This window comes from Poecilia reticulata, chromosome 2 (assembly GCF_904066995.2).
Source record: "Poecilia reticulata chromosome 2, P_reticulata-male-v2, whole genome shotgun sequence".
In the NCBI taxonomy this organism is placed as follows: Eukaryota; Metazoa; Chordata; class Actinopteri; order Cyprinodontiformes; family Poeciliidae; genus Poecilia; species Poecilia reticulata.
Genome location: NC_088831.1, coordinates 12,650,843 through 12,656,842, shown reverse-complemented (window position 1 = coordinate 12,656,842; position 6,000 = coordinate 12,650,843).

Here is a 6,000-nt window from a genome sequence, read left to right as displayed (position 1 = left end):
CATTCCCCCATGATCCAGCAGCTAACGGCTTGTGTCTCCTTTACATGATGAAAATCTCGATAAGTGCAAAAACAAGTTTGTCTGGATGAAGAAACTATTACTGTGTTTCCAACACGTCCAAATATCAGGGAACCAAGAGGGAAAGTATAACTGGAAAAAATGGAAAATGCTTTTTTTTATGTAATTTTGGTATCAACTTCTGAGATTAAAACTAAAAGTGAAGAGGCTGATGTGCTTATAAATGGCACAGCAATGTAAGATGTTGTGGCTTTCAGTTGTAATTAATTTAAATTTATACTGCAAAAACACAAAATCTTACCAGGCATGTTTTCTCTATTTCCTAATCCAAATATCTTATTACACTTAAAATATGACAAACTAACTTACAATTAACTTTTAAGAAACCTATAGGGGCTTGTTTAAGATGATAAATCCTTATTTTAGATGAAAATCTACCTGTTCCAATGGCGGATTATTTCACTTATGGGAAAATGTGTTATTATAAGTGGATCTACAAATTTTCAAAAATCAACATTAATGAATTATTGACTTAAAACAAGCTCCTATATCTTGCTGAAAAGCCACTTGTAAGTTAGCTTTCACTAATTTCAAGTACAATAAGAAATTTGCACAATAAACTAGAGAAAACATACTTGGTAAGATTTTGTGTTTTTGCAGTGAAACAAAGTACAATGCTGAAAAACAAAATGCAGTGAAGTAAGAGTGCTAATTAAACACTCAAATGTGCTAAATGTTTATGTCCCCTTGTTCTGCATGCATCAGCTCTTTTTGCCTCCTGTGAAAAGTTTCTCCACTGATTTTCATTTGCTTTGCTGGTTTTTGACAATAAAAACAAAAGCCAGATTTTACGTTCTGTCCAAATAAAAGTCTGGAAGCTGTTTTTGTGTTTGTCCCCCACCGCCTGCTCTCAGATCAGTTGTTATCCGTCCGTGTTGTCTTGCGGTCTGAGGGTGTAACCGGTCCAAACCCACCGGCCCGCTGCGAATGCCCGACGCTTATCGCCATATTTTGCAGCGTATTAAGTCGACCACAGGCGCTTTCACACTGCGGCTGACTTCCCTCACCTGTTGCACAACCACAGTCTGTGGGGACTTAAAAAAATCAGGCCTGGAAGCTGGTTTCCTCCTTCCCAGCTACGCAGAGAACAATGTCATCTGGTCTTAAAAACTGGTGTTATGTAACTGGAGAAAATCTCCTGGGCGCATTTTGAATATCCTGATTTTCTCCATTTTTGTTGACAATATAGATGGAGCAGACAGCTGAACTCAAAAGCCTGTAAATGCACGTTCCAAAGTTTATTAGAAGCAAAAGCTGAGTCTTACTTTTTATCTCCAGAATTTAAACAACAATTGTTCTTTTTTTGTTATTAGATTTGCAATAAAGAGGAGATTATCAACACTGCAACTCATCTCAGGAGACAAACTAAACTTTAAGCGTTCTTAAGAGACTGTAAACAATACAGAAACAATGATAAATAAAGTAGCCTTTGTAAAAATATGTCCTCATAGCCTCCTAGTGATCTCTAGATACTTCTGGACTTTGACTGGGCCGTTTCAACTTCCTCTGAGGAATATTTCTTTGAATAATACATGTGAAACCTTGTTTATGTCTCAGATTTACAATGGAAGAATATATAATCTTTATCACCTAAAAATACTATCAATTGGCCTTTTTTGAGCTTGTGTAAAAAAAGTTTGTACACCCCTCTATCTTTAATAATAATACTCTGATGTGAACCAAAACACCTAATTCTACAAAACAAGGTTTGGGTTCGATTGACGTAAACTCCATTGCGGTTCAAATGCTTCAAAAGCAGGAAGTGGACTACAGCGCCGGGAATTCTGGGTAAATTCAACCAAAACAAACTTGTGAGTCTAGCGGTTACCAAAGAGAAAACAGAAACAACTAGCACAGCCGCTAAAATCTGACGCCGCTCCACTTATGTTTACATTTCGTGAAGTTGTGTTCAGTGTCTTCTTTGGAGGTTTTTGTGTTATTTACTTCAGTTATTCTTGGTGCAGCGCCCCCACAGGCCAGGAGGGGAAAAGTTTTTTTAAGTATTTGGGTCACTTTAGTGTGAAAGCAAATCACAGCAGGTGAAACTGAAGCAAAAATGTTGCAATTTTGGTTCCAAATCAGTGTGAAAACACATTAAATGTATGGTTATTGAATTATCGGAGCTGAAAGTTTTGATGTAAAACAATTTCTAGGTTTGAGTCCTTCGCAAAAAACAGATTTTCAATCTCAGCAGGATCATTCCTGTTAAGTTAAAGGTTAAATAAAGCAGAATAAAATAGATATGAGGTTTGTGGCAAATCTTTAAATTTTAAAAGCCTTGAGTTGTAAGATGTTCCTCGACTATTAAACAGCAGACAGAAAACAATGAGTTTTCACTGCTCCTGGCAGCTCTTCATGTAAACGTAAGCCTGAGTATAAAAAGGAGCAGATGCTTCAAAAGAGTACACAATGTTAAGGCGAGTCTCCCAGGAGAGAAACTGTTCTCCTTTTGTAGGAAAAAAAGATATTTAATATTCAAATCTACGTCTTCTTGAAGACAGATTGAGGCCAGCCTGGAATCTCTGTCATCCGCCGCTGCAGCGGGGGGAAAACCTCGAGCGGCGTTTCGTCTTCGTTACGCCGTTATCTCGTGCCTAATTGACGGATATTAACTTCCCATCAGGCAGCTCTAATTATAATCAATCCTCCAATAAGTCTCATAATTAAATGAGCAATTTGACTGGTTAGATTTTAACCCCGCAGCCTAATGAAGATACAAACACACTAATCCATCAGGCGTGTCGAGGTAGACATCTGGAGAAAGGCTCCTGTTCAGGAGGACCTTGAGGGATTTCTCTGTTTTCTACCTGAAGCAGATTCATCATTCGTTTCTTCACTCAACAGCAAACATCGTTGCTCGGCCTGAGCAAACATGGACGACTTTCACCCAACACTCTGAAGGAAGCGAAAAGGCTAAATGTACGACTAATTCTAATGGATTTTTGGTTTTATTCTTGGCTTTTCTGAAGTTGATCCACCCATTTCCATGCTCTTCTTATCCTTATCCAGGATCGAGGTGTTTAAAGGAAGGTAAAAGTCTAAACAATTTGTGTCCAGGATGTGTGGGGTCTGCAAAGACGTTAGTTGACCCTAGACCTTTACAAGTCCAAGTAATTTGGACATGAATGAGTCGTTGCCTGGTAATAAGCTTTGCTCTTTCTGATGTTATCCAGATCTTTTGACCAGAAGTGAAAAATTGGAAATGACAAATAAAGACCTGAGGCTGTGGTTTTGATGTACATTAAGCCTGACTGTGTGTAAAATACGTTTTGGAAACTAAAAATTGGGGTGCTGACAAAGAAAACATACAACCACACCAGTGATAAGTCTTCAAAATCCTACTGAAAACAACCAAAATGAAAGGGTTTGATTCCTGTAACGCCCAAAAACTCTGTTTTTATTTGACATCACGCTTTATTTGACATATTTGTAGAGTCCAGTGTTCTCTACGAAGCTGTTTTTCATTTAGCATTTTAGGTCTCGGTTGTCTCTTTGAATCATTTTTCAGTCCACAGCAGTTGTAAATAAAAGAAAAACCTCCTTTTGCGTTAAGAAGTTGCTCAATGCAGCTGCGTCCTGATGCAGCTCAGTAGTCAATAATTAAATGCTAGGCTCGAGGGTACTTTCAAGCAAAAATGAAACAAAACAAAAACTGTAAGAGATTTCATTCCTAAAGATTTTCCCATTGAAGTCTGTGATTACAAATACTCATCTCCCATTTGCTGGCATTTATGGCAGATAATCCCATTTTCCTGGCAGCCCTGTGACTGCAGTGAAATCTCTGTCTCTGTGAAGCTGGGAAGAGTGGAAGACAGTGGCCAGGTTCGATGTCACCGACTCCCGGCTCAATCGATCAGCTCTGCAAGCCTAATTGAAAGATGAAGGCTTGTTTTTAGCAAACAAAAGGATCCCCGGGACGTCAGGCACTGCAGTAAACATCGATCGGTACATCTGAGGCTAAAATCCCCCAAACATCCTCTAATGGATCTGATCGAACACTCAGCTTCCAGTCAGATGTCTTATTCATCATCTCACGACTGTTTTGACACCTCTTAAAATTATCCTCCGATACGACTGAATATGCTGCTGCTGTGTTAGAAGGGAGAAATAATGTCTGAAAAAACACAACCTGAATCAAACTGTTCCTGTTTCAACTATAGTTATGCGGAAACTGCACACACAGTCAATGCTTTTAAAGTGCAAAGCACTGCTCATCAATTTTAGAAGGGTTATAAAACCGTTTCCAAATTATATGCAGACTTTTTATTGACCACAGAAATTACAAAAACTCAAAATGTCTTGAAAGAACATTTAGAAAAAGACTCGGCAAAGGTATTGTTTAAAAGATTTGCAAGAGGAAATCTATATTTGAAACACCTGAATGTACAAAAAGACATTTGTAACAATGTCCTTTTGAGAAATAAGACCAAAGTAAAAATATTTGGCCATAATGGATGCCTTTCAGCCCAAAATATGACAAGCACAGTGTAGGAGTGATGGTTTATTTTTGTTTTTGCAGACATGACACATGTGAAGAACTTACAAAACAAAACGATAATAAATAATCACCCCCTACCCTTGAACTTGACACGTTCTAATCCACTGATTTAGTTTTTGGACAGTATATTTATATATTATTGTTGTTCTGATCATTGTTACTGATTGTGTTGTTGCTGGGAAGCACCATCAGTAAAGAAAAGGGCAAAGGACTGAGTACACAACCCTGAGGCACGCCTGCATCAGTTTGGTTGATCATGATCTCTTCCTGCTGAGACATACTTTCTGTTTTTGGACTTTGTGAAAGGAAGGGAATTTAAATTAAGAAGCTGGGATGGATTGGTTTTTGAGACGTGGAAAGTAGGATGGATGTAAAGGTGACAGATTCTGCTTGATCCATGATAGATTGATCAGCTTGGATTTTTATTCTTGAATATTTTCTTCATTGCTACTAAAGCCAAAGTGAGAAAGCATAAGTGTCTGTCCAGTGTTGAAATAAAAGCCAAACGTCTGTTCTCTCACTGAAAGATTTGTGGTGGATTCATGGATGCCTACACTGAAGGGCGAAGGAATCTCATGTTTCAGACTCGGTGTGGGGCGCTCAGATGGTGGATGAAATTCAACTTACTGTTTACTGTACCATGTGTTGGTTGTAAAATCTGTTGCATCTGTGACGAGACCGGATTTTCACAGCATCTGTCCACTAGTGTAACTGAATCCTGGAGGGGAAAATATTCTCCCTGCTTCTTAGTTTTCTTGTTTTTTCATGTTGTAGTCACATCTCAAGGCATTCAGCAGCAGTTCTGTAATCAAGATTAAGTTTTAGCTTCTCGTGTAAATATCTCAGTAATACTGAAATAAGATAAAAGTTACTTACATACATATGATATAGAAGGCCCACAAACTTCATAGAGAAACGTTGTTGTTGGGATAGAGGAGTAGTCTTAGTATCCTGGCATCACAAATAAGCTCCAGATCCATGATACCGGACTTTATCAAACTAAACTTAGGTTGCATTCACACCAGCCATGTTCAGTCTGATTTAATCTGTGTAGAAAGTCCGGTTTACTTGGGGAAATGTAAAAAAAAAAAAAAGCAAACTCTGGTCCGCCTACAAACCTAGATCTTGTTAGATTAAAGGGAACTCTGATGCTGTTCAATGCATGCGTATGCTAAGCGGAAGTGGACTACAACAGGGCATTCTGGGTAAATAAAAACAAAACAAACGCAAAAGTATAGGGCAAGTGGGAGAAATGTCTTGTGGTTTTTACCAAAGACAAAAGAGAAATCCTACAACCGCTAAAATTCGACGACAATCCATTTTTGTTTACATTTCGTGAAGCCGGAAGTTGAAGAGAACTCCGGTGCGGTTCGAATGCTACAAATCAAAGTGGACTACAATTCAGGGCATTCTGGGTAAAAGCA